The sequence below is a fragment of the Ailuropoda melanoleuca genome, chromosome 16 (assembly GCF_002007445.2).
Source record: "Ailuropoda melanoleuca isolate Jingjing chromosome 16, ASM200744v2, whole genome shotgun sequence".
In the NCBI taxonomy this organism is placed as follows: Eukaryota; Metazoa; Chordata; class Mammalia; order Carnivora; family Ursidae; genus Ailuropoda; species Ailuropoda melanoleuca.
This window is the reverse complement of record NC_048233.1, coordinates 32,128,965-32,156,893: the sequence shown is the minus strand read 5'-3', so window position 1 is coordinate 32,156,893 and position 27,929 is coordinate 32,128,965. Positions and strand designations below refer to the sequence as shown.

At 34.5% G+C, this 27,929-nt stretch overlaps 1 protein-coding gene and 1 pseudogene across 4 annotated transcripts in view; one reads left to right on the top strand and one right to left on the bottom strand.

Annotated features, from left to right (window-relative positions):
* Nucleotides 1–27,929, bottom strand: part of CNTN1 (contactin 1) — a 341,918-nt gene that overhangs the window by 161,413 nt on the left and 152,576 nt on the right. The window lies entirely within an intron of this gene.
* LOC100464850 lies at nt 7,337–22,155 on the top strand (annotated as a pseudogene).

Here is a 27,929-nt window from a genome sequence, read left to right as displayed (position 1 = left end):
CATTATACAAAAGTGGTATATTAGGATTACCTGTTAGTGGCTTGTGGAAAATTTTTTGCCAGAAATGCTAATTTTTTAAAAACTAAAATATTTTGATTAATAATATATTCATCCATCTTCCTCTCCTTCCCTTTTTTCATTTATTCATTCAACAAAAAGTAAATAAGATCCTTATGTGTCAGCAAGGGAGAATCTAGGTTTTGTGGGGCCTTATCTTTAAAAGTTGGAGAGCTGTATTTAAAAAGGACAAGAAGACAAAAATTACTATGTAAACTAAGTCACCAAACTATGCAGTAGTCTAATTTAAAAACCTTGTTTTTATAAATTTTGCAAAAACTTAGGATCATGTGATTATAGTGGTGAGGCTTCACACAGCAGGGCCTGGGCATAGCCTCATGTAAGAGAGGTACCCCACAACTTAAGCTTCATTATCTGTGGTACATCTATCTCTGTGAGCAAGCATAGAGATAGAGGAATCAGAAAGAAAGACATAGTTGGCTTGCCCATAAGAAGTTTGCAGATCAATGGGAACACGATGTGTACAAAAATCAGTGTGATGGAATAGTTGTTGAGACCTATATGCTATTAAACTTGAAAACTTTTAATTATTTTAACTAAAAGCATTGTAAAATACATCGTGATGGGAATGGATCTGACTGTGGAAGCCAGGACATTATGGTAGCCAGGACATATGACTTAGGTTTGAGTCATTTGGTGACTTCAGAACCCAACCACTTCTTTCTGTAACTCCTTGAGAGCAACATGTCCCAGGGCACTAAAACGGGACCCCTTCAATTGGGACACAATAGGAATTCCAACTTTGAAAGTAATTAACTCATGTTTTCAAATAACATATAATAACAGTGAAAAATCTCATGACATAGAGTTGAATGTAAAACCTAAATTAAGATAGAGTATGAAAACAATTCTGAAAAGAAAATACCTAATGTCATGATGTTCAATATATAAGTATATTTAAACATTTCCTGAAATAGCAAAAATAAAATGGTACTAATTGCTTACATCATAATGACGTGAAAAAACAACAACATGGGATCCTACTTATTTTTTTCAATTGTGACAAATTTAAGACCATATTTACCCTATTTGTCAGACTCCTAGCATTTGCAGAGACCAGTAAAAATATTCAGTGGTACTACATAGGCCAGGTTAAACACATTTTTCCCTTTCAGTATGTCAATTATTCTGAAGTGAAAAATCAATCAAGAACCAATTATTTCTAAAAAAAAGTTGAGCTGAATTCTCAACTTTTAGAGAAACATAGAAAAAATGTAGTGGAAATGGGTCAAATTAACATCAGGAAATATTTAAAATATTCTTGCTTAAGGAAAAAATAACAGTGAAGTTGTAATTGCTAGGATCAATTTATGACCAGTTTCTTTCTCTTGGACATAGTTGGGAAGGTGAGAACTATAAGTTTGTATAACTTGTATTTTCTGGATCTTAATTTAATTCTATTTCTTTTACTAAGCAGAGAGAAAAAGAAATAGGTAAATAAAGGGGAAGAAGGAAGAAAAATTCCGTTAGGAGGCAGGGAAATCAATTAAATGATCTATGGAAAGATTTTTAACTTTTCATTTCTATGATGTATAGTATCATCCATATCTAAAGACAGAGCTAAGTGAAAATAACTGAAACCTGTACACATTGTTTATGTCTTCTAAAGTTTGTCTAAAAAATGTACATTTGAGCATTTTCTTGATCTGTTAGATCCTACTTCCTCTCACTGAGTTATATACACTAATTAGGATGAGTTCTTTTCATGAAAAGGAACATGGGTTACCTGGCTAGCTCAGTCAGTGGAACATGGGACCTTTGATTTCAGGGTTGAAAGAAAGAAGAAAGAAAGAAAGAAAGAAAGAAAGAAAGAAAGAAAGAAAGAAAGAAAGAAGAGAAAGAGAAGTAGAAAAAGCAAACATAAACTATGCCCAAAGTGTGTGTCAATCACTTATTTTTGTAAATATGGACTTAGGTAATAAACTGCAAAAATTTTACAGATTATAAAACATTTCAGATTAATGTGGCAATAATTATTGGATTTAAATAATTCTGGCTCACCTATTAATAAACTTTTATAATTTGAGAATTCTAAATAATTCTCACAGATATTCAACTTTAAGAACAAGGGATGGCATAGCAGTTTTGATATTGAATCTAGAGGAACCAGCACTGACCCAAGAGAAAAAGAATCAGGTAAATAGAGGTAAAGAATGAAAAACAATTTCTGTGAAAGTTTTCTTGAGATTTATAATTTTGATGTAGTATTTCAGTGAGAATTTGGTCTTTCTTACTAACTTTACGGGTAGTTTCAGAAAGGAGAGCCGGTCGAAAGAAAGATTTGCTGTACCCACAAAGAGCAAGTGATTTCAGAAAACTGGAAATAAAATACATAAGAATTTTCTAGGTCTGGAATGTCATTTGACATTCCTCCTTCAATAACAAACACAATATGTGGGAAGGTGTGGAAGGCATAGTCAAAAGAGAACAAGGGAATTCAGCCAGCTCTTGTCTGAATTTTGGCTCATCCATTTTTTATGATAAAAATATTTTTTATTTGCCATATAACTAGATTCTCAAAGTAAAAATGAATTCCATCTCAGATGTTTCAAAAAGTCAGAAAGTCTTCATAAAAATTTGGGTGGACATATTAATATAAACTTATTAAATTTTGATAGGTGCCTTAAATTTCTGTCTTTAGAAAGGGATGAATAAGAGAATGTATCCAGTGTAATTAGAACTCATCTTTGCTCTTGCCAGATTTGGATGTTGTATTATCTAGGCAAGTCACAAAACAAGAGCTTTCCTCACTACTTCTGTCAGAAAATGTTAATCAAAACTTGCTAGGGCCAATGACATTAACCAGCTTTTAAAACTACAGTTGTGGGCACCTGGGTGGCTCAGTCATTAAGCATCTGCCTTCAGCTCAGGTCATGATCCCAGGGTCCTGGGATTGAGCCCCGCATGAGGCTCCCTGCTCCGTTGGGAGCCTGCTTCTTCCCCTCCCACTCCCCCTGCTTGTGTTCCCTCTCATGCTGTGTCTCTCTTTCTGTCAAATAAATAAATAAAAATCTAAAAAAAAAAACACTACAGTAGAGGTTTTCTCAGTTATTCAGAACTGCTAGAGTAAAGATTTATCTATATATGAGTGTATTTTTTCTAACAAAAAGACCTTATCCTTATTACATTTTCCAAAAATTAATTATGCTAGTAAATTTGGCTACTAGAACCAGGGCCATAACTCAAGTCTAATGGTTGATACACCAGACATAGAAGATTTTGTGGTTGTTTTTCTTTAAAATATTATTATAATTAGTGACAAATTACTAATGTAATAAATAATGAACTTCATGATTTTTTGTAATGGAATCTTCATTTTTGTCAAAGTTTTCACAAATAGCACATGTAAAAACACCCTGGGTACTTGTCATGAAATGTTTCCCCATTAATGGTAAGACTTATACTATCCCACCATTTTAAAGTGTATAGTTCACTGGTATTGTGTAAATTCATATTGTTGAACAGCTATCACCACCATCTCATCACCGTAAGTCTATACATCTTTCAGAACTGAAACTCTGTACCTATTACACAATAACTCATTAGATCTCCTCCCCCAAGCCCAAGATCTCCTCCTCTAAGCCCCTAGCAATCAGCAGTCCTCCATTTTTTATCTCCCCTTCTTCCCATACCCCAGCATATGATAACCTCCATTCTTCTCTCTGTTACTATGAGTTCAACTTTTCTCATCTATTCTTTAGCTTGCAACTTATGGAAAGTTATTTGATCCCTGACCCTAACTTTCCTCATGTGTAAAATACGGAAAGAATAACTATTTCATAGGACTATTGTAAGAGTTGCATAACATTGTGCATGTGAAATATTTACTATGAAAGTATTTAATAAATATTAATTTATTATTCTACTAGGCCATAAGCCCATCAGGTCAGGGGACACGTCTCTTGTTCATTGTTGTCTTTATAGTGCCTGGCACATAGAAGTCTCTTAATATACATTTATTGAATAAACGAAGGAATGAATGGACCATTCCATAACTCTTCCAAAGCACTTTCCCTAAACAAACTGAAATTTAACTTTAATTATTTAAAATAAGGGTAGGATGGTGAAAATAAGTAACAAGGAAAGCTGCCTACTGGAGCTTTGTTCTTTGTTAGGGATTATTGTTGCATATAAACATAGTCTAGAATAGAATATTCTAACTAGCAATATTTTAAAGCATTTTTTAATATGCACTTCATTGAGTGTTGTTGGAAGTCTATCTTCTAATCTGAATATTCACACAAGAGTTGGAAGAAAAGTTTTCATTATTTTGAGTCTGTGTCATACCATGCTATCTTTTCCTTCACTCCAAAATATTGCCTATTTCAATAGGACAGTGACTCATCAGCCTGACAGCATGTAATTTATTTCATTTAATGGGTTTCTTGCTGTTCAAATATAAAAGCATCTTTCACATCTTGTCCACACATTTGTTTTCTGCTAGAGATTTGTTCTATTGTGTCCCCAGTTATCCTATCATTTGTGACTCCCTGATCACATCCCCTCAGCAGTGCTGTAGAGGAGACAGTCAGAGAGGCTGAGCCCAGTCCTGCTAACGCAGAAGAAACTGCTCTTCTTCCTTCACTCTGGAAGACATATTCAGTCATTCACAGCTCACTCCCCAGCCCCCACAGACCTGAAAATGCTGCAGCAAATGAAGTGGCAGGGGAAGAAAACAAACGACTCTGACAAAGATGTGCCACTTCTAGGAGCAGACTTTTTCTTCTCAATAGCTGAAAATACATAATGATTAAAAGCAGGAACCAAGGATGCATTCCTGTCCCTGGGGACACCTTGTGCTGGCCAGCTCCCTGAACTTGCTGGCCTTCAGAGGGCCTTAAGAGCCCTGTGGCTTCTCTACTGGGTAGAGGCCTCCCACCCAGTATTGCAGATGCAGCATCCCCTGAACCATCACAGATCTCTAAGTGTCCAGTGACTGCTGTAACCCTGACATGTACTGGTACTACCTTAATTTTGAAGGGAATTGCACTTCTTTTCTCCAGCATCCTTTACTAAATGTCTTACTCACGCATTAAAACAACATGTTACAATAAAACAACATAGTGTGGTACATTCTATCCTTCCTTTTCCTCCTTTCTTCCCACACTTGTCTTTTTCCCCACCTCTCCCTTTCTAATTTAGACAACGCTACTGTTCTCCTTTGAGAAATTTGATCCATATCTAGATACTCATTTTTCTGTTGGAGAGATATCATCTAGCTCTTATGGTTAGTTCTGATATAAGCTAACATACATGTTATTCAAAAAAGCTTCAACAATATGTTAGCAAGCATTTAAACAATAATAATCATTTGCAAAGTATTTAGAACTGTTATATAATTAAAGGATGTATATAATTAAGGCCAATGCAACTAATATTTCATTCAACTGATGGTTATACAATCATTTACATTGACAGAGAACAAGATTTTAGGAATACTGATAAAATATTAATATATATAATCAAATGTTCACCTCTCTATTTTAGAAAGAAAAAAACACATTTGGGGGACATCAGGAGTCTATCCTGATCTATCGTCAACACAGTTCATGAAAGGCCATGTTAAAAAGAATATTTACTAGGGTGCCTGTGTGGCTCAGTGGGCTGAGGGTCTGCCTTCGGCTCGGGTCATGTTCCTACAGTCCCAGGATCCAGCCCACATCAGGCTCCCAGTTCAGTGGAGAGTCTGTTTCTTCCTCTTCCTCTGCCCCTCCCACTCCCCCTGCTTGTGCTCTCTTTCTCTTCCTCTTTCTCTCTCAAATAAATACAATTATTTAAAAAAGGATATTTACTTAGGGTACTCATAATATTTCTGAGAAACATTTTCTATAAAGTACTATTTCCAGAAAACAATTAGAGGAAGCTTATTGGAATTGAACACAGATTAGTGTAGGTGAAAAGACACCAATATCTCCTACTCTACATTTTAAGAGCAGGGGACATTTTATCCTCAGACTCATTCTGAAATTCTGCCTCTGCTATACAAGTCATTTAATCTTCCTGAGGGGTCAGTCACCCAGGCTGTAAAACGGAAATCCAAGTTCCTTCTTCACAGGATTATGAATACTAATACATGTATAGATATGGATACATGTGTGAATGTATGTGTGCGTGTAAGTAAATCTTCTTTACCCATTTGTCTGTTGAAGGGCACCTCAGCTCCTTCCACAGTTTGTTATTGTGGACATTGCTGCTATGAACACTGGGGTGCATATGTGTCTCTGAGATTTTTAGAGATGAAATGAGTCATCAGGATCATGTAGATTGTCCAAAAGATACATAGAGCCAGGGTGTGAATCCTAGTACTCCAGACAGATTTAAGCCCTAAACTCTTCATTGTTTATTTTTTAAAAGATACTTAGAATTTAACCTTGCTCTAGATTACAAGAAAGGATATTTTGTATATTTGATGATCAACATATTCTCCAGAATGCTAAATTAATGCTTTCCAAAATAGAGGCTAGGGGCCACCTGCCTTAACAGTGTTTGGATGTACTTGTTAAGAAAATAGATTTCTGAGAAACTCCCAAGAAAGTTAGAGTCTCTGGGGAAATAGCCCAAGTATCTACATTTTAATCAAGCTTCCCAGGTAATTTGTAAGCATACGAAAGTCCAAAAACTATTATAGTAAGTTTATTAAGTGAAGGTCAGAGTATTTCCAACACTCACAGAGAACAGTCAAATGTGTTCTGAAATCATTAAGCCACATCTTCAATCAGTACACACTAAAAATCAGAAGGTATGCAACATTCAATAACTCACCTCCTGAAATTATGTCTGCACTGTATTTGTTGTGGCATTTGGTCTGGGTGAGAATTGAATATCCTGTATGTCTACATCTGATTTACTTTACCATGTCATAATGAATAAGGCGTTTTGATATATCACTTTGACTAATACCTGGGAGGTTTCTGACTGTTAAATGAGATGACTTTTTTTTTGCCCAACGGCAGTTCAAACTGATCTGAGATAGCCGTACTACTACAAAGAAATGTGTCCCATGATACCCTCCCTGTGATTCATATCTAACAATCCAAAACAGGACTTCGTAAGTCTTTGACAGCAGAAAAAAAATTCCTATGCCAGTAAGACAGAACTTTCAAACTTCTTTCCCTTTTGCTCTCCCACACATTTACAAAGGAACAAAACCTGGGAAGAAACCATACCAGATTGAAACACTCACTCAACTTACACTGGGAGTTTTAAAGACTTCCTGGGCTGTAATCTCTCCTCCGTACTACTTTATTCCTCTGAAGAGATGGCCATGTCTAATAAAAAGGCTTCACTGCTACTGCCACTCTGCTTTCTGAAGCTCCCTAATGCAGCTGCAAAGATTCAGGATGTCAGCAGCTGCTTCTTGCTGCACAATATCTGTATGTCTTGCATGTATTTATTTTTATTTTTTTTAAAGATTTTATTTATTTATTTGACAGAGATAGAGACAGCCAGCGAGAGAGGGAACACGCAGGGGGAGTGGGAGAGGAAGAAGCAGGCTCATAGCGGAGGAGCCTGATGTGGGGCTCGATCCCAGAACGCCAGGATCACGCCCTGAGCCAAAGGCAGACGCTTAACCGCTGTGCCACCCAAGCGCCCCATGTCTTGCATGTATTTATAAGAGCAGGTATTTTATTCTACTTCACCAATCTAAAAGCACATAAAATTTCTTACCGTCTTCTGACAAGACACCCACCCATGATTGAAGAACCAGGCTGATGATCTTATATCTCCTATTAGCTGCTGTTCAGGTTAGGAGAAACCACACAGAAGGAAAGAGTAGGATATAACTTTGACATTCTATTTTAAATAACAGAGAAGAGTCACTAGCTATAGATCACTGTATCAGTACTTAAATTGATAAGTGATCCCTACCAGAAGAATTTAGGCCCCTGTAGCTAGAAACATTATAAGAGAATTCTTTTTTAAATGCACTTCAATTCTATTAAAACAATTCAGCAAGTACTTATTTTTGAAACACATATAGGAGGGTATTCATGAATATTTGTGCTATTCAATCAGACATCAGTTTTTATTGCATGCTATTCAAACACTGAGAAATTTGTTTCATTTTCTTTGAAGATTATAAAATAATGTAATCATAAATGTAGCTGGATGGTAATTTTTAATTATTCATTCAACCCATACATATTTATGAAGAACCTACCAAGTCACGACATTTTGTAGCAGCAGCAAACGTATTTGTAAATCAAAGATATACATTCAGTGAGAGACTTTCTAGATTTAAATGTCTCAACAGCAGCTTGTCTCATTTCTTTTTCTATACTCCATATTGCCTAATGCAAAGCCTAACACATTGAAGGCACTCAATTAACGTCTGTTGAATACATTTATGGAGTAATTACTGAAAGCAAATCATTGGTCTATCTTTGATAGGCAGATGCATGCAAGCAGAAGTAAGTGGCAATAGGAAAAGCATAAAGTAGGAAAATAAAGGTTAAGTTCAGACAACTCTGCAGAGTTAATATGGCCAGGGCATGAACTCATGGAAGCTGGCATTAGAAAAAGATAAGTGGGAAGAAGAGTATAATCAAATTATGGAACCTTAAACGCCAAGTGTTGAACTTTTGGTTCCTTCCATAGGCAGTAAGTGAGTTTCCCTTGCTGAATTGTTCTCCAAGAAAATATCATCATTCTCTTTAATCCTAAGTGCTTTGGTTGATGAACACTTTGTTCTTCAGGCTCCTTTTCATGGTTCCATTGACAGAAGACATATTGGGGAAACTCCTTAACTCCTGTATTTTGATGGCCTTATGTGGAGATTTCAGATTTGCAGGAACAACATGGTCTTGAGCAGTACAAAGAGCTTTATCCCTTTTTACTCAAATTTGTATCAAATAGTAATTAAGTTTCCAATAAGATAAGAGTGGATACATCCCTCCACTTGTATATAATTTCAGAGCAAAGATGTGGCTGATGCAAAAACTGAAATCTAAAAGAAAGGGATTCCATAGTTTCTGATAATAACTTTATTCTCGCTTACTATAAGTAATTATTCCTTTGTGTCAAATGTAAGTCTTATCAAACAAGTATTTATTGATATGAAAGAGCCCAGACGAACCTCAGTTGGTAATGGAAGTGCAGGCAAATTCTCAAACTTCAGAAACTTAAAGTCTAGTTAGGCACAAGGACCAGAGCAATCTCACTGGATCTATCCCTGATCCCTGTTACCAAGAGTAACCTGTGCCATAAGTTTATTATTTTAATGAACATGTATCCAAATAGCTGAAGCTCAGTGAATAATACAAAATTTAATTAGATCTTCAAAAAAGTTAACTCTGTTGTACTCTCTGCCTCAAAATTTATCATTGATACACCATCATTTTGTAATTCATTCAACAAATATCTATTGAGTATATTTTATGTGTTATACTATATATTATACTAAGTTATAGAAATTATAATATTGTAGTATATTTTATACTTTATAATCATATTATATATACTATAATTATAATTATCATTAAAAATATTATAGAAGCTAAAAGATTAATTAAATGGTCCTTAGTTTAATAGTTAAGATAACCATACTCCATCATCTCTCAACTTGCAAGCCAGGCTCTATTCTAGGAGCTTAGGAATTAAGTAATATTCATATGAACCAATGACATAGTTATTATTATTAACCTCAGTTTATGGATGAGAAAACACATCTCTTCTGTATTTCAAGACCTAGATCAAGAATTATCTTTATAGGAAAGTCTATCCTCTGGCAATCTTGTATGAGGTTTTCTCCATTGTCCAAAATCATGGAGTGAGGGGTGCCTGGGTGGCTCAGTCAGTTAAGCATCTGCCTTCGGCTCAGGTCATGTTCCCATCGTCCTTGGATTGAGCCCAGCATCGGGCTCCCTGCTCAGCAGGCAGTATGCCTCTCCCTCTCCCGCTCCCCCTGCTTGTGTTTCCCCTCTTGCTCTTTGTCAAAGAAATAAATAAAATCTGTAAAAATAAATAAGTAAAATCATGGAGTGAGTTGTTGGATTCATTCATGGATTCCTTATTATTAGGTTCTTGCTTATCTTTCAAATGCAAAGTCACTTCCAACTGAATATAGGGGCTCTTTATTAGAAAACATATTTGAAGACAATTTCAGGGGTTGAGAAAAAAAATTATTTTGGAGAAGTGGTTTCTTTGCCAAAATTTGGTATTTTGACAGGTCTTGATGGCTTATGAGGATAAGTATAGCAGAACATCTGACTATAAAACTGTCCTGGAAAGTCTGGGCATATGGTAAGAGCATTTTAGATTTTTATATTATCGAAAGGCAATGAGATTAAAACACAAAAGTGTAGATGCAGTCAGAATTCTTTCACATGACTATTTCATTTGGGCAAGTTATATCAGCAATTGGCAAATGGAAATACTAATGTGTACTTGTGAGAATAATACGAAAAATGTACATAAGACACCTGTATTAGTTCTTCTTCACCCCACCTAGATTAGAAGTTACTGAGGAAAAAGAACGTGACTTATACATATTTTCATATTGTAAGCCCCTATTGGGGCTTAAATACTTTGCATCATATGTGATCAATAAATACATGTGTGCGCATGTGCATGTGAATAGGGGTGTGTGTATTTAATGCCACTAAAGACATGCCATAGAAGAAAGCTGATAATTAAAAGCACCACACCTATGAATGGCTTTGTAACTGTCTTAATTTAGAAGGCTTTAAGCACAAGAATCGCTATTAAACAGTTAACTTTGGTTTGAGCATAATTCCATGCATTTCTACAAATGGGAGGAATGATATGACACCATTTCTCTTCCAAGATCTAATGAATTCTCTAATGCTGTGCAGCTGCCAATACAATTTGCACTGTAGATATATAAAATCAGTAATTTAGTTAGCAAATGTAGAAACAGTTATATAGGCAATTTGATTTGTTTAAAAATATTGAAGGGTCTATCATGTACCCTGTGTTAGGTCCTTAGAGATTCAACAGACCCGAGATCTATGGTCCTCAGCTTCAAGAGGGCTCTGGACTTGTGAGAAATAAATGCTGCTTGAAAGTAGGAGGTGAGGGAAAGGATGGAGGTCAGGGGTGAGTTCTCATCTCTTGGCTTGCCCATTGGTGTGGAAGACACTGCCACTTGGCAAAGGGGAAACAGGGTTTTGGTGAAAGAGAGAGTTGACCAGAGATTGAGTTTTGAATATGTGATAGGTTTCAGTTTCCCATTATATATCCAAGTGGAGATACCAAGTAAACATCTGAATGAATGAGATCAGAATATGGGAGGTGTTGGGGTTGGGAATAGGTATCTGAAAGTGATTTCATAGAGATAACGTTTGAAGCCCAGGAACAGGTGTAAATTCCAAGTCAATTTGTTTTATGCAATGGAAAAATGAAAGGGAAATAAAAGAAACAGCAGAAATATAACCCTGAAATGATTTTTCCCCCAACATGGCCCTCTTGCTAACTAAAAACATAAAATAATGGAAGAAAGCAGTGACAGCTGTATCTATTGGCAGGAGCCCTGCAGCCCTTTGCTCAATTGCCAGAATTATTTACTTTCTTCAAGTTTCTATGAGTTTAGAAGAAATACTTTTGGCTTTTGCCCAAAAATTCTTGCTGAATTAAAACAGATTTTTTTAAATGTTGCTTGGTGTTTCGAAGATTTAGGAATATCACTACTGTAGTTTCAGTTTCTTAGAGCAAAGATGTTAGAAACTCATAGGTTTGAGAATGCAGTAATTCATCCTCTCTTATATTTGTGAGCTAATTTTGAACGCATAAGACTTATTAAGGCTATTAAAAGAATTTTAGTCTTATTCAATATGTTCATGTTTATATCCCCAAATCTTATATCATCGACATTTTAAGCCAACTTGATTTAGCTTGAAAATTAAACCCCTTACATGACTGTACAGAAATGATATAATGATATCCACAGTTAAGGTGGGAAAAAATTATTCAATTAAGTAGTAAACTTTAGGCAAAGGCAATAGTTTAATATGAATTATCTAATTGGCCATTCATTCTTTATTTATATTTGAAATATATCTGAGATCTTTAATAATAATAACAACCAGGATATTCCTGCTTAATATTTTTGGTATTTTAATAACTATTTTTTTCTATCAATAGGTACATTTTGCTTTCAACCCCATCATGTTTTTGTTAATTCACTCTCCAGTTTTCATTTTTGAGTTCTATTTGTTTAGACTAGTGTGTCTTGAAATTTTGGGAAAAAGAATTTGTAATGATTTATATCCCACTGAGTTGAACCTCTTTGACTCTCAGCATTTCAGCAAAAACACCATGTATTGCCTTTTATATTTCTTTTTAAGTACATTATATAATGAGATGTGGGCAAACTGCCTCACAGTCATGTCAAATAAAAAGTTAAATATTTTGGGTTGCAAATCTCTTTTTTTTTTTTAAAGATTTTATTTATTTATTCGACAGAGATAGAGACAGCCAGCGAGAGAGGGAACACAAGCAGGGGGAGTGGGAGAGGAAGAAGCAGGCTCATAGCAGAGGAGCCTGATGTGGGGCTCCGATCCCATAACGCCGGGATCACGCCCTGAGCCGAAGGCAGATGCTTAACCGCTGTGCCACCCAGGCGCCCCTGGGTTGCAAATCTCTTGCCCTTGTAAAAATGAGTTTCTTAAAAAACGAAGAGTTGTAGAATAAGTTACATCCCCAAAAATGATCAGTATTTTTATCAATGGAAAATATCTTAACTAAATCAGGTATTATTCCTAATGTACACACAGGAGGTTTGTGAATTACTATAAGTACTCATCCTCAGGTCTTTCTTTAAAATAGTAACGATTGTTTAATTATGGTTCTATCATCTCCTGTTGGTATGTTTCCTTCTTTGGGAAGGATTCCATTTCGTTTTTGGCAATTAGTATTTTTATTTGAATAGGAGTCAGTACCTAATGTTTTGCTGAGAATGAGAAACTCCCCTGACTCATCTAGAACATACATATTATTTTATTTATTTTATTTTTTTATTATGTTCAGCTAGCTAACATATAGTACATCATTAGTTTTTGATGTAGTGTTCAATGATTAGTTACATATAACTCGCAGTGCTCATCACAACACGTGCCTCCTTAATACCCATCACCGGGCTATCCCATCCACCCACCCCCTTCCCTTCTGTAACCCTGAGTTTGTTTCCAGGAAACATACATATTATTTTATAAAGCTGAAAACCCCCATTGATCACAACATCTTTAGGGTGTACATAGTGACATAGTTATTTTAACCTAAGACAAGCCCAGCTACACTGTAGTTATGTGCTTCCTGCCACCTTCTGCTAATTGCATCTGTTTAATTTATGCATCCTTCATCTTCAGACAGGCCTAATGCAAAGAAGCAACTTCTCAGTGTTAGATCTTTAACTTTATCAGCCAGCTGGTTATTTGGCTAGAACTAAGCTGCGGAAAGAGGATAAACTCTTGAGATATGGCTGTGGTGTGGAAGAGTTCAATTTATTTTTTCATTAAACAAGTATTTTGGCAATATTTCATGCAAAGCTGAAAAGGTGGAAGATTCAACACTGTCAAGACATCAGTTCTTCCCAACTTGATCTATAGATTCAATACAACCCCAATCAAATTCCCAGCAAGATATTTTATGTTATTTTGTGTGTTGGCAAACCAATCCTAAAGTTCAGATGGAGAGGTAACAGAACTGAATCACCAACACAATATTAAAGGAGAATAACAAAGGCAGAGGACTGACACTACCTGACCTCAAGACTTACTATAATGCTATAGTAAACAAGACAGTGTGATACTGGCAAAAGAAAAATAGATCAATGGAACAGAATAGAGAGCCCAGAAATAGATCCACCTAAATATAGTCAACTGATCTTTAACAAAGGAGCAATGGCAGTACAATGGAACAAAGATCATCTTTTCAACAAATGTTGCTAGAACAACTGGATAGCCAGATGCAGAATATGATCTAACACACGGAATTTACACTCTTCGTAAAATGGATCACAGACATAAATGTAAAATGCAGAACTATAAAACTCCTAGAAAGTAACATAGGAGAAAACCTAGGTGATCTTGGGTACATACAACACCAAAGGCACAAAGGCACAATCCATGGAGAAAATAAATAATTGATAAGCTGGACTTCATTAAAATTAAAAGCTCCTGCTCTGCAAAAGACAGTATCGAGAGAATTAAAAGTCAAGTCACTGAATGGGAGAAAATATTTGCAAAAGATATATTTGATAAAGAACTAGTATCCAAAATACACAAAGAACTCTTAAAACTCAACAAGAGAACAACCCAATTAAAACACAGGGAAAAGACCTGAATAGACATATCACTGAAGAAGATATACAGGTGGCAGATAAGCATATGAAAAGATGTTCAACATCACATGTCATTAGGGAATTGCAAATAAAAACAAGAAAATATCACTATGCATCTATTAGAATGGCTCAAATCCAGAACACTGGCAACATCAAATGCTGGTGAGGAGTATGGAGCAACTGGAAATATTATTCAATGCTAGTGGGAATGCAAAAATGGTACAGCTATTTTCAAAGGTAGGTTGACAATTTCTTACAAAATTAAACATACTCATAGCATATGATCCAGCAATCACTCTCCTTACAAATGACTTTAGGATTAGTCCAATGTCTTTATTATCCTTAAAATCTACAACTGATATATTTGTATTTGATTTTTATTGATAATTTTTGTATAGTTTTAGGGATTAATATCCCATGAGTAGTAGTCCAGTAAAAGAAATTACTTATTTGTTGAACACCTACTATGTTCCTGATACTGGACAGGTGTTTTATATATCTTTCACCTTCACAATAACTGTCTGCTTTTCATCCCAATTAACAAATCAAGAAAATGAAGTTAAGCAGTTTCACAACTTGCCAATGATAATAAATGATGGTACTTGTATCTTAACATCTTCATCCACAGCACAGTGCTCATCTTCATTCTTCTCATCATTGGAATATACATGTATACAATAGTTCAACTCTGCCAGGGCCTCTGTCAAGTTCTTTATGTGAATTATCTTTTTTAATACTATCATAACACACTAAGATGGTTAACGTAATTATCCATGTGAGAGCATATTTTCAGAGAGATTGAGTATATTTCTTTTGTTATTATGGTAAAATTATGTACATCATATATTTACCATTTTAACCTTAAGTGTATATTGCAGTGGCATTAGGTATACTCACATTGTTGTGTAATCATCACCACTATCGATCTCCAGATCTTTTCAATATTCCCAAACAGAAGCTACAGTGGTTTTTAATATTGGGAATATGATATGGTCCTCCTCCATTTATGGCCCACTAAATTTAAAATAATAATAATAATAACAAAAATAATGAATGTGTTAATGTGGGCCACAAGGTTCTGCTTTGTCTAATTCCTGCTTGCCTATCACATGCTTTTCTATGTCTCACTCATGCATTTCTCAGAGTGGAACCTAAACATTCCTTAGAGAAGCTGTCTCTCAATCCACAAGTGAAATCAGGTTTTCCTCTTGCACTTTCATAGTTCCCTGTGCCTTTCCTTCATTGCAAGTATTGCATTTTATGATTAAACAATTATCAGTGCGTGATGCCCCCATTGGTCTATAAGCTTCAAAGGGGAAAGCTCCAAAGGCTACCATATGCCTTTACACAGAAAATGCTCAATGAACACTTTTTAAATCCTTGAATGGATAAATTAATAAATGCCTTAAGAGTATAATTATTCCATTGACTTAAAATAATAATTATGTAATATTGCACAAAACCTGGAGGGATAAACTGAAGAGACTGAAAAGAGAAGGAAGAACATGCCTGTTACCCTGTTCTCTTTCCTCCATCACATTCTAACTGTACTGCCATATTTAACTGTCTTGGTAATTTCGTTTTGTTTTAAATCACTCATAGCGTCCACTATCTTTGTCTTTTCCTCTTCACATTATGGCTAAAATCCATTCAGTGAGGGTCAGTGATTCCAATTACAAGTCTAGCCACTTCTCGTCAGCCATTTAAAGAATCTTCCTAGCCTATTTGTAAATAAATTAGGTGAACAGATGGAAAGTGAATTTCCTAAGATAGCAGATTGAACCCTTACAGACAATAACTTGAGAAGGGAATCTTCAATGCTTTAACTTTTTATAATTCCATTCAAAATACTTTCAAGGACTTGAAATGACGGGCTCCAGGAAGCAACTAATCTGCTGGTCCAGGGCTGCATACCAACTGGCATGCTATTGTGGGGTGAAGTGAGAGGCAGTTAGGAGAGTGAGGCTTATTCTTTGTCCACAAGAGTAGGCATCTCTCACAGTGTTCAACCTTGTTTTGTTTGTGGAGAACCACCCAGCTGGCCAGACTCTTACTCTGTATACTGAACTGATAAAGTGCTCCCGTAGACATTGTACCAAACACTGAGAAAATCTTGCTGTCTTCCCTAGCAATCAGGTAGTAGAAATGTGCAAAGAATAATTGCTGGCAAAAGAACAACAAAACACACACAAGCTTATTTGTTTATTTTTCATTTAAGCACATTTCTTTAAATACCTAATCTGTAGTCTAGAATAAATAATCACAAATTACGATTGCAAACCATAACCCAACTTATTCCTATGTTTCTTAGAAATCATGGGTGACTAATTTGTAACTTGAATTGTGTTTTCAATATTGTCTTTTAACACTCAAAATAGTGTTTTTTAAAATTTAAACTAATGTATCTATAAAGTCTTTTTTATAATGTGTAGTTTAACAGATTTCTATGGAAAAGTAACTGATTTTTTAGAATGTGGATAATTTTAAAATATGAATACATTAAGGAAATTGATAATACAATCATAGTTGCTTTCAGATATAAAAAGTCTATAATAGAGAATATGAACTTTTAAATTATGAAGTAAAAATAATCAGAATATAAATAAGGCTTAAATTTGTCACCATAAATTAGGTCTAATGATTCTCAACATTTTATGGTCGTAAACTCTTTCTGATAATCTAATGAAAGCTATATGACATCTTCTACAAATAAGGCAAACCTACATACAACATTTAGTAGATACTATGTTAAGACCATGGAACTAGTTTTTAAGTTCTACAAGGACAGGGCCCATGGATGTGCTCTCTGTTGGTTTATCCAGGTTTATCGAGCGCTTTCCGTGGAACCTGAAACATGGAAAGGAGCTACTGAATATTTGTTAAATACCTGAATTGAGCATTACTCTGGAAACTTATGCAAATACAATACAAAATGAAGTAAGAACTCAGATTTTAAACAATTAGAAAAGAAGAGGCAAAACTATTATTTGCATACTATGTGATTATATACAAGAATAGAGAAGAAAATGGATTTAAATAAAATACTAGAATTAAGAGCAAATTGGCTATACAGAATACAAATATAAACCAAACAATGGTTTTCTTGTGTATTAACAACAAATACTTAGAAACAACAAAAATAAAGCCCTTATGTACAATATTAAACACAATTATCAAGGAGTACTCTGAATAAATAGTGTGAAAAAAAAATTTTTTAACTATATTTACTGATACATCTAAAAGCAGCATTGAAAAATTGGAGAAATACAGCTTTTTCCTTGGTAAGAAGACTCAATATTATTAGTTTTTCCAAAGCAACATCCTTGCAATCAAAATAGAATTGGGATCTCTCTAAACTTGACAGATTAGGTCTCAATTTCATTAGAGGATAAAAATGGATGAAAAGGACATTAAGAACATTTTGAAACAAATAATAGCTCATGGTAGCAACACACTAATCACTACCTACTTTTCATATATTTAATCCTCACAGTAAATCTTTGAGCAAATGACATAAATATCTCAATTTTACAGGTAGAGAAATTAAAAAACAAATATGTAAAGCAATTTACCCAAGGTCATATAGTTAATTAGCTTGGATGTTGGGATTTATACCCAGGCAGTTCAGCTCTAGAGTTCATGTGCTAAAATACTGTGCAAATTGTTTCCCAAGGCTAAGGCTAATAAAATGAGAAAAATCCCAGCAGATAGAAAACCATAAAATAAAGCTCCATAATTTAAAGTGTGATGTTCTTCCAAGAATAAACAGATTCAGTAATAGGTAGCATTTCCTGAGCATTTACTATGTGCCATACACTTTAGATATATTATGTGGTTTATCCCTCACAATTACCCTGTAATACAGAACTTTTTCTTTCTGTTCATTTTAGAGATGACATAACTAAGGCACATAGATTAAGCAATTTGCCCAAGATAAGGGTGTTATTACATAGGGAAAATGAGATTTGAACCCAGGCTTACATTCATAATGCTTGTATTTTCCATTTGTCAAAGTGCCAACAGATAAAGTTATGATATTTTATTTAATTAATGACACAGGCAATTAGACAATAAGTTGGAAAAATCAATAAATATTCTAATCTCACTTCATACATCAATATAAACTCAGATGAATTAAAGGTTGAAATGTAAAAATCAAACCCACTGAAGGAAAACTAATAGGAAAAGGAAAAACATATACTAATCTCTGAATAAAAGAAAACACAAAGGAGAATTTTTAAATTGCATATACTAAAAATTATTAATAAATTTAAAAGTCAAATATAAACTGGGGGAAAACTTCAAAAAGATTACAGACATACCTATATTGAGCTCCCAACAACAGATGTGAAAAAAATATTAAGATCACAATAGGTGAACTGATAAAAGACATGATTAGATACTTACATGAAAGAAAAAAAATGAATGATTAAAAAAGAAACCAAAAAATGCAAGTTTTAAGAAATGCTATGTATATTTTATTTGATGAAATTTTCACAGCATTAAAATTAATATTCATTGTTGGTTAGGGTGCAATGATTAATATTTTAGAAGCAGTAACCAAGACAATCTTTTGAGAAATAACTTAGTAATATGCATTAAAGGTTTTTAAAAGCTCAGACATCTTGATATAGTGATTCTCCATAAGAACAATATTGTAATGAAATAATTGTAGTTATCCAGATTATAATAATATAAAATGATAAAATATCAGGGAGGCCTTAAAATTATGCATCATAATAATCAGAATCAGAATCACAAAAACCTTTACTATTATGTAAAAAAGCAGGACTAAATATAATAGATTATGACCTCAAAAATGCAAGATATACAAAAGATTCTCAATTGAATAGAAGGTAGGAAGGGAGAGAAAAGAGGGAATAAAGTATTGGCAATAAAACAGTAAGACAAAGTTTCAGAAATACATCAAGGCTCATAATAAATTACAATAAATATAAATGGATTAAACTAATTTATCTGCTAGGAGACAGAATTTCAGGACTTAAAAACTTTAAAAGCTTTTAGCTAGCATTACTGAGTATCTAGAAGAAATAAAATTATGAAGTAATATTACCAAATATGATTATTTCTGTGTGGCATTATGGGTGATATTTATTAGCTTCCTTATATTTTTTACAATCCAAATATTCCTGTGATTAAGGATACATTACTTTAGTAGAAAATAATTAAAGCAAAAATTGAGTTTATTTTTTTATGTGTATTTATTTAAAAGTGATTATTTTGACAAAATATCATTATATGCTTACAATTTTATCCTTGCCCAAATAAATAACAGAATATGTGGAAGTTTCAGTGCAACATAAATAAAACTATTTTTTTTAAATTAAGCTCTTTAAGTAAACCTGTAACATTCTCTCTGGGTACAGCTTTAGTAGATTACTTCCTATTTTCTACATCAGAACTTGCTACCACTACACTCTTTTGTTGCAGGATGGAAGACATCTTCAAACTGTGTTTCGTAGCAGCATCCTTAAAGCCAGAGTGTCTTTTTTAATATCAATCACTTGTTATCTGTGGAGAATGCTTAAAAACATCTCTCTTATCTTGTGACTAAACAATGTGAATTAGGCCAGCAGGCAGTTGCAAAGGAAGAAAAGGAATATCACTTCTATAGTCACTAGAATTCTCTGATTTGCTTTGGAACACTATGATGTCTGTGCTTTAAGTTTGGGGAAATGTAATTGCATTTTTTCAGTCACATGATTTCAGTAATGCATTTAATTGTCAAGATTTGGACTGAAAAAAAGAGATATCATAACCAAATCATCCTTATTTTCTCAAGACCAGAAATAATTAGCAAGTGAATCTAAGGAATACCTCTAACTTAAAAGAGCAGACTTTTCAATAGATGAATCATTCTCTACCTTGAATGAAAATTAGAAATACCTGGGACTCTTTTAAAACATACCCATGTCCAGGTTGAAAACCCCAGTTATTCTGTCTGGAGTGAGGATTAAAAACACCTCAGGTGATGGTAACATATGACCTGAATTAAAAACCACTGCATTGTTAGTGCTCCCGGTACCGTCTGTTTGCCTCACAGTACTGTAGCAAGTATGTAGTAAGGGATAAAAGTTTCTGGAATAAATTAATAAAAGATGAATTTCAGGAATATCTTAAATATACTAATCTATACATAGATTTGCTATAATGAGTCAAATGTAAAGTTTAAATAATGAAACTATACAAACCCAAAATGAAAAGTCAAAACCTTTAAAATGTATTTTACTATAAACTATGTTACTTATAGTAAATAATGACTGGGTTGAATTCAAAGGATTTTAAAAGGAATTTACATGTGCATGTGTGTTGATATTCATACTTCCTGCAGAAGGGTGTGTATATCATATGGGCTTATTGAAGATGGAACACTATTTTGAGCTCTAATATACCATGAAGTGTGGCACAGACTTAAGGGTAAACAACAAAAAAGTCCACATAAGATTGTGTCCTCTAAAAGGACTAGTCCCTATGGTCCCAGAAGAGAGAATAAATAGTTTTCATATCACTCAGTTTTCTGCGTTGCACATTCCAGACAGTATATAAAGAATTCTCTGGGAGAGTGAATCTGAAAGTAAAAATAATCTAGGACATATACCATTTATTTTCACTCTTCACAGCTTTGTAATTACCTACTTTTATTGTTAATGACATGTTTCCTCTTGTAACAGTCTTTTTTTTTTTAAGATTTTATTTATTTATTTGAGAGAGAGAGGGAAAGAAAGAGCACAGAGGGAAAGTGAGAAAGAGAAGCAGACTCCCTACTGAGCAGAGAGCTCAATCCACAGACCCTGAGATCATGACCTAAGCGGAAGGCAGATGCTTAACCAACTGAGCCACCCAGGCATCCCCTGTGTAACAGTGTTTGAATCAAATTAAGAAAAGGTACAAAAACACTGATGAGATTTATATAACTCACATGTCTTAATAATCAGAATGAAACACTAATAGAATTTCAAATATTTCAAAATTCTTGCTAGTTCAACTTGTTCTGTAAATATCTATCTGTATGCCTATTTGCCTGATACTTAGCTCTTTTGTTGACTTATCCAACCATAATCAAGGTTAATTCTTGGAAAATTGAGAAGTGATCCAAATTTATCTCAGGTTATTTTTGCTCCATTTCTACATATTTTTCTTATCCCTGTGCCTTCTCTCTCACCACCTGATGTCCATTGTATTAAGGCTCAATTCTCCTACCTTTGTCTTTCTCTTCCCCACAAAAAAAATTTTTTCTAATCATTCACAGTAAGTTATAAATGCCATAAAAATAATTTCACAGAGCAGTGTGAATAAGAGGCGAGAATGACCCCCAGACCAGCCAAAGCACTTGTGCCGCTGCACCCTCCCCCCAACCAGTCCAGTGCTTACATCCTGCCTCTGTTGCCACCTTGCACAAAAGAAAGGCTGAAGGGGATGCTAAAGGAGATAAAGCCAAGGTGAAGGAAGATCCACAGAGAAGATCTGCAAGGTTATCTGGTAAAACTGCTCATCCAAAGACAGAGCCCAGGCCTAAATAGTCCCCTGCAAAGAAGGGAGAAAAGGTACCCAACAGGAAAAAGGGGAAAGCTGATGCTGGCAAGGATGAGAATAACCCTGCAGAAAATGGAGATGCCAAAACAGACCAGGCACAGAAAGCTGAAGGTGCTGGAGATGTCACGTGAAGTGTGTGCATTTTTGATAACTGTGTACTTCTGCTGACTGTACACTTTGAAATACTATTTTTTATCAAGTTTTATAAAAATGCAGAATTTTGTTTTACTCTTTTTTTAAACTATGTTGTTAGCACACAGAACACTTCATTGCATCGGGGGAAGGGCATATGCCACTAATAGAACATCTCTGAAGCTAGACTGATACAAGGGAAAAACACTTTTCCCTTCTAGTTTTGAGAAACTTTCTCTTGGTTCTCAGGAGGAGGAATTCCTTGTTGTGGACACACATTAGCTACCTTGGCGCAAACACCTTGGTGGCATGGAAAAACTTAAATTCATTTTTTATGTCCTCTTCTCTCCGCCCTCAAAATAGACTTGATTCCCTTAAACCCAGAGACCTGTTGGAGCCTGATCCCAAGAAATGGTTTCCAGTATGTCAAGCAATCTAGACTTTATAATGTCACCCCTGAGATGGCGTCCCTGAAAAGAGTTTCCTTTTTAGCTTGTGGATCTTCAGATTGATAATTCTGCCATTTTCATTTCATTTCCTGAAAGTTAGAGTCAGCTTAGGAAAAGTTGTTAAACAACATGCTTAATGTGAACTGTCAACCCTCACTCTAAACTTTTCCCTGTTCAGAGCATCACATGTAGACTTCATTGTGTTTTACAGTGGCTTTCTGATGTTGGTAGTCCATTGTCCATTCAAGAAGGGAGTTTAAAAGTTGTTGTATACTATTAACGATCGTCTGCCCATGTCCTGCCTAAAATACCATGATTGTTTATGAAAGGTATCTTTAACAAAGCTGGATACAATTTGGCTTGGAAAAAGAATCATTTCACATATCCAAAAATGAATCACATTTTGCAAAGGAGGCAAATGGTCTAAACAGAATATACAGAATACAAGTCAATTTTTCCCCAACTACAAATGCCTGGTATGTGAAATTAGGTTTATCAAATTTTACTTTCTAATCAGATTCCATTAATCAGAATTCAAATTGGGCAAAATTTGGACAAAATGGTATAAAATAATCACCTACTCAAGATCTATATGAATGAGTGTGGTAATATTTTATACACAATGTTACAAACTAGTAACTGTGAAGCTTATGTTATCTATTTTTGATTTCCTGATTACTCTTAAAAAGTAATGAATCATTTTTGTAAGAAAATGGCTATAGCCGTGGTTTACAAAATAGAGGTCCCATAGTGTGTTTAAAAATTTTTAAGTGAAACCCAACCACATTATTTCTCAGACTTAAGTACTTATTAAACAGATCTCTTTATTTATTTTGGTGTAGGGGTGCCATGAATAAAATGATTGAGATATTAAGGGTGATGTAATTTGAAAAAGTTTGGGAACCTCTGGGCCGTAGTATAACTCTAAATCATGTGTAACCATAAAAATACCTAATACTGGAATAGCTAATGGATCACCAAACTCATCATCATCATCACCACCAACAATAGCTAATTAATCAACAAGATCTACCAAGTCAACCTTGAAAATTTTTGCACTCTTTCCATTTCAATTCATATAGATCAAATTCATACAATTTATAGAAATAGTATTTGGTTTTCCTGTCACCAGGCTTTCTTCCAATCCGTTTTATATTCTGCTATCATTGAACAATCTGAAATAAATGTTTGGGTTGATTTCAGCCTCTAAAATCCACATTGCACTTGGTGTATTCTGTCTGTCTGTTTCTGTGTCTCTGTTTTTCTCTCCCCGTAATAAAAAAAAAAAAATTTCCTCTGGGAAACAACCCTTCCTCAACTCTTATTTATGTGGATATGGGGAATAATACATACTCTATGCTCAGCCAGTCATAATATTAATTATTGAATTATTTTATCTGTAGGATTTATGGTTCAGGGATAGGCTTGTGAGCCACACCTGGTAAATCTGTATAATTCCATCCCTTTCACCAGAGTAATTGGCTCAGAGATGAGTTTGTGACTCTAGAAGTTTCAAGCATAAAATATAGTAACTTTATTCAGGATCAACATAAATTTGTCTCTTTTTTTTCTGGACTTAATCCTAGGAGGATGTAAGCCTACAACTGAAGGAAAGTAACATATGGAGCCTGAGATTAAAAACAGAGTTCAGAGAAAGATAAAAACCAATTTCTTATTATATCATCTGTAATGCCAGGATATTCCCTAAGCCCTCTTTACTAAACTTTTCAGTGATATGTGCTCGTACAAATCCGTTCTTTCTTCAGTCAGCTATACTTGGGTTATCGGAAAATGAACAGCAAAGGAGTATAAAGTGATGCACGATCCTTCACTATGTCATTTACTTGCTTAAGAGTAAATTTTTTTTTGCCCAGACACCAATTGCAAATATCCTGGCTAGTGACTAAAATCTGTCTTTTCCAAAACTTTCACTTCTATAACATTTAAACAAAAATCTGTTGGTACCATACACTCCAGCCAAGCGGTTTACCAATACTGAAAACTTGGCTTTGCTTTACTCAGTAAATGTATTTGTATCCACTTAGGAAGGAAGGAAGAAATCTATCTATCCATAAAAACTCAGCGAAAGAGAATCCTCTTCCTAAAAAAAACTTCCTAAATCATTGAACTCACAATGATCTTTCAACCTTTAATATTTAGTTTATTCTAGACTTCCTGATACTCAACAAAGAGTTGTTGAATGCACATTCTCAGTATGTATCAGCTAAATAATTAGCCTTTCTTTATTGGTATTCCGTCTTATTCATTGATAATATTTTGTTTAAATTTATCACTCCAAGTAAATTGCTCTCAAGAAACTTTGCATTATAATATTCTATATTCCTTATAGCAATCAGCACCAAACTCCCTGAGGCACAAGTATTACTACAGATATTTTTATAATTTATATTTAGCTTACTCAATAATGTCAATTATTTTCATATCGCATAAAATTATCACTAAGAATTTCTTGCTTCTAAAGAGTTAACTATTTTTTCTTGTCATAAATCTGTAAATGCACAACAAACTATGAAATAAAGTTGTACTCAAACTAAAAGTCACAATATACATAGTCTCGATTATAGTGAAAAACTTATGTATCTCTTATTCTTCTTATTCTCTCTTATTACAGAAGACTGTATTTTACTCCTATACATAGGAAATCAAGAACAAGACTGAGAGGATTTTCTTATTCCAGCCTTCAGTTAGTTTTTCAATTTCCTTCCTTATTTCCTGACACATATGTCTTGCTATTTTGTGGTGATAATACTAGTTCCTTCTTCAATCCTAATCTCACTTCTTTCCTGATTTCCCTCCTCTTGTTCTTAATCTCTATCACTTGATATATCTTCATAAGAAAAGACAGAGAAAAAGAGGACCACTCTGGATGCTGTTTAAAATGCTTCGATTAATTTCTTCTTCTTGGGAATCCCATGTCTTGTATTTCTTCAAGCGGCAAGATCTTTGTTGTTTTGGGATTTTTTTTTTTTTTTTTTACTAAGCTAAGGAATTCTGGAGAACATATACCGAAGAAATGGACTTTTCTTTATTATATAGGAAAATCTTCTGGAGTAGGAGTATAAAATACTGATTAGATGATTACTCTTCCAAAAGAGATGGTGATGAATATTCTACAAGGAAAGGACAAACTGCTGTGTGTAATATTTGATAAATGATTTAATATATGTAATTAAGGTCATCATAATGCTTCAAAATCTCAACTGGAAGAACCATGACATTGATTTAGCTCTTGCACATGAGCCACCTCCTAGGCATAGCTTAGTTACTAATCAATCTCTTAATAAACCAAGGCAGGGAGATCTGCCCTTCAGACTCCCCAGTCATGTTGATTTTACTTTCATAATATTATTAATTTTACATGGAATTCAAAAATTAATCCAAAACATCTCATGAGAAGCTAAATAGTATAAACAAATCTGCTTAACACATAGAAAGTGCATTAAGCATGTCAACCTCCTGAAGATTAAGATGATCTATTCCTTTGAAAAGAAACATTTTCTAATATGTTTAGGTTCCTTACTTTGATTCTTTCACACAAATAAAAATTCTAGAGCAAAAACCAATGTTCTATGAAAATTTATTTTAAAAATTACTGTAAGATGTTGTGGTTGCATTTATTAATTAAACATGAGTCTATTTAATTGACCATGCATACCGTTTTGGGTGTTAACCTAGAACAGTTACTAAATGCACAGTAGCAATTGCAAAAACAAAAAACAAAAACAAAACAAAACAAAACAAAAAACTCCTCAAGGTATAAACTTTAAAAGTTGATGTAGAAAATGCTTACTAAATATTCCTGATTAGAGGATTTAAGATGGCAGAGGAGTAGGGAGACCCCAAGTTTGTTGTGTCACTCAAATATAGCTAGATAGTTATCAAATCAATGGTCTAAGGATCCCCTGGGTCACAAGAAGAACGGACGGTGTTTAAACACTGCACTGTTCCCAGGGATAGGAGCACGGAAGCTGGCTGAGAATAGTGAGTCTAGGTGCCAACTTTCTGCTCTGTATTGACATAAACTGAGAACCACTGTGTGGTCGTACAATTGCTTTGCTGGGAGGGGTCCAACAAATGGCAGAATCATGGTGAAATACTCCCTGGTAAGAAAGGTGGGGTCTGTGCTGCAGGAGTCCCTAAAATTTGGAGTTTTGAAACTCAGTCGTGTGCCTGAGATAAGAAAGATAGAACACAGGCAGGGCGAATACAGGGTTCTGACAGAAACCAGGGAGACAAGAGTGATTAGTGCTCTTCTGTGGGGGCTCACTGAAGAATGGAGGCACAAATTTTCAGCTCCAGGGATAGAGAGAAGGGTGCTGCCATATTCATCCCACCCATCAGTGTTGAAAGCTTTCAGGGAGCAAGTGGAGTCCAGAGCTGCTTACACCAAGCCTGCCTTCCTGTGCACTGGAGGTGCATTTCCACTAGGGCAAGTCCATCTGAGAATCAGCACAACAGGACCTTCCCCCAGAAGACCAGCACAAACAACTCACTCGCACCAAGTTTATTGATCAGAGAGGGCTACAAAACTTCAGCTCTACGGGAAAATAGTATCTGGCCTCATTTGTACTTTTATTTATTTTTAAATTTTTTTTATGTTTCATTTTTCAAATTTTTATTTTTTTAATTTTAATTTTTATATATCTTTAATTTTTATTTTTTCTTTCCCTTTATTGTATTTTATTGTGTGTGTGTGTGTGTGTTTTCCTTTCCTTCTTATTTTGGGATATAGTTTCTTTTAACAAGTAGACCAAAACACACTCAGGATCTAGTTTGTTGTTCTTTTGTTTTGTTTTGTTTTTTTCTTTTTCTTTCTTTTTTTCTTCTCTGGACAAAATTACAAGATGGAGAAATTCACCCCAAAAGAAAAAACAGGAGGCAGCACTCACAACCAAGGATTTAATCAATACAGATATAAGCAAGATGTCTGAACTAGAATTTAAAACAACAATTATAAAGACACTAGCTGGTCTTGTAAAAGCATAGAAGACTCTAGAGAATCCTTTCCTGTAGAAATAAAAGAACTAAAATCTAGTCAGGCCAAAATTAAAAATGCTAAAACCAAGATGCAATCCCAAGTGGAGGCCGTAAAAATGAGGATGGACAAATCCGAGGAGGAAATCAGTGGTATAGCAGATAAAATTATGTAAAATTATGAAGCTGAAAAGAAGGGAAGAAAATTATTAGATCATGAAGGCAGACTTAGGAATCTGCGATTCCATACAATGAAATAATATCTGAATCGTAGCAGTCCGGAAGAAGAAGAGCAGGAAAGAGGGGAAAGAAGTTTTAAATAATAGCTGAGAACTTCCCTAATCTGGGGAAGGAAACAGGCATTCAAGTCCAAGAGGCAGAGAGAACTCTCCTCAAAATCAACAAAAGCAGGTCAAGATCAT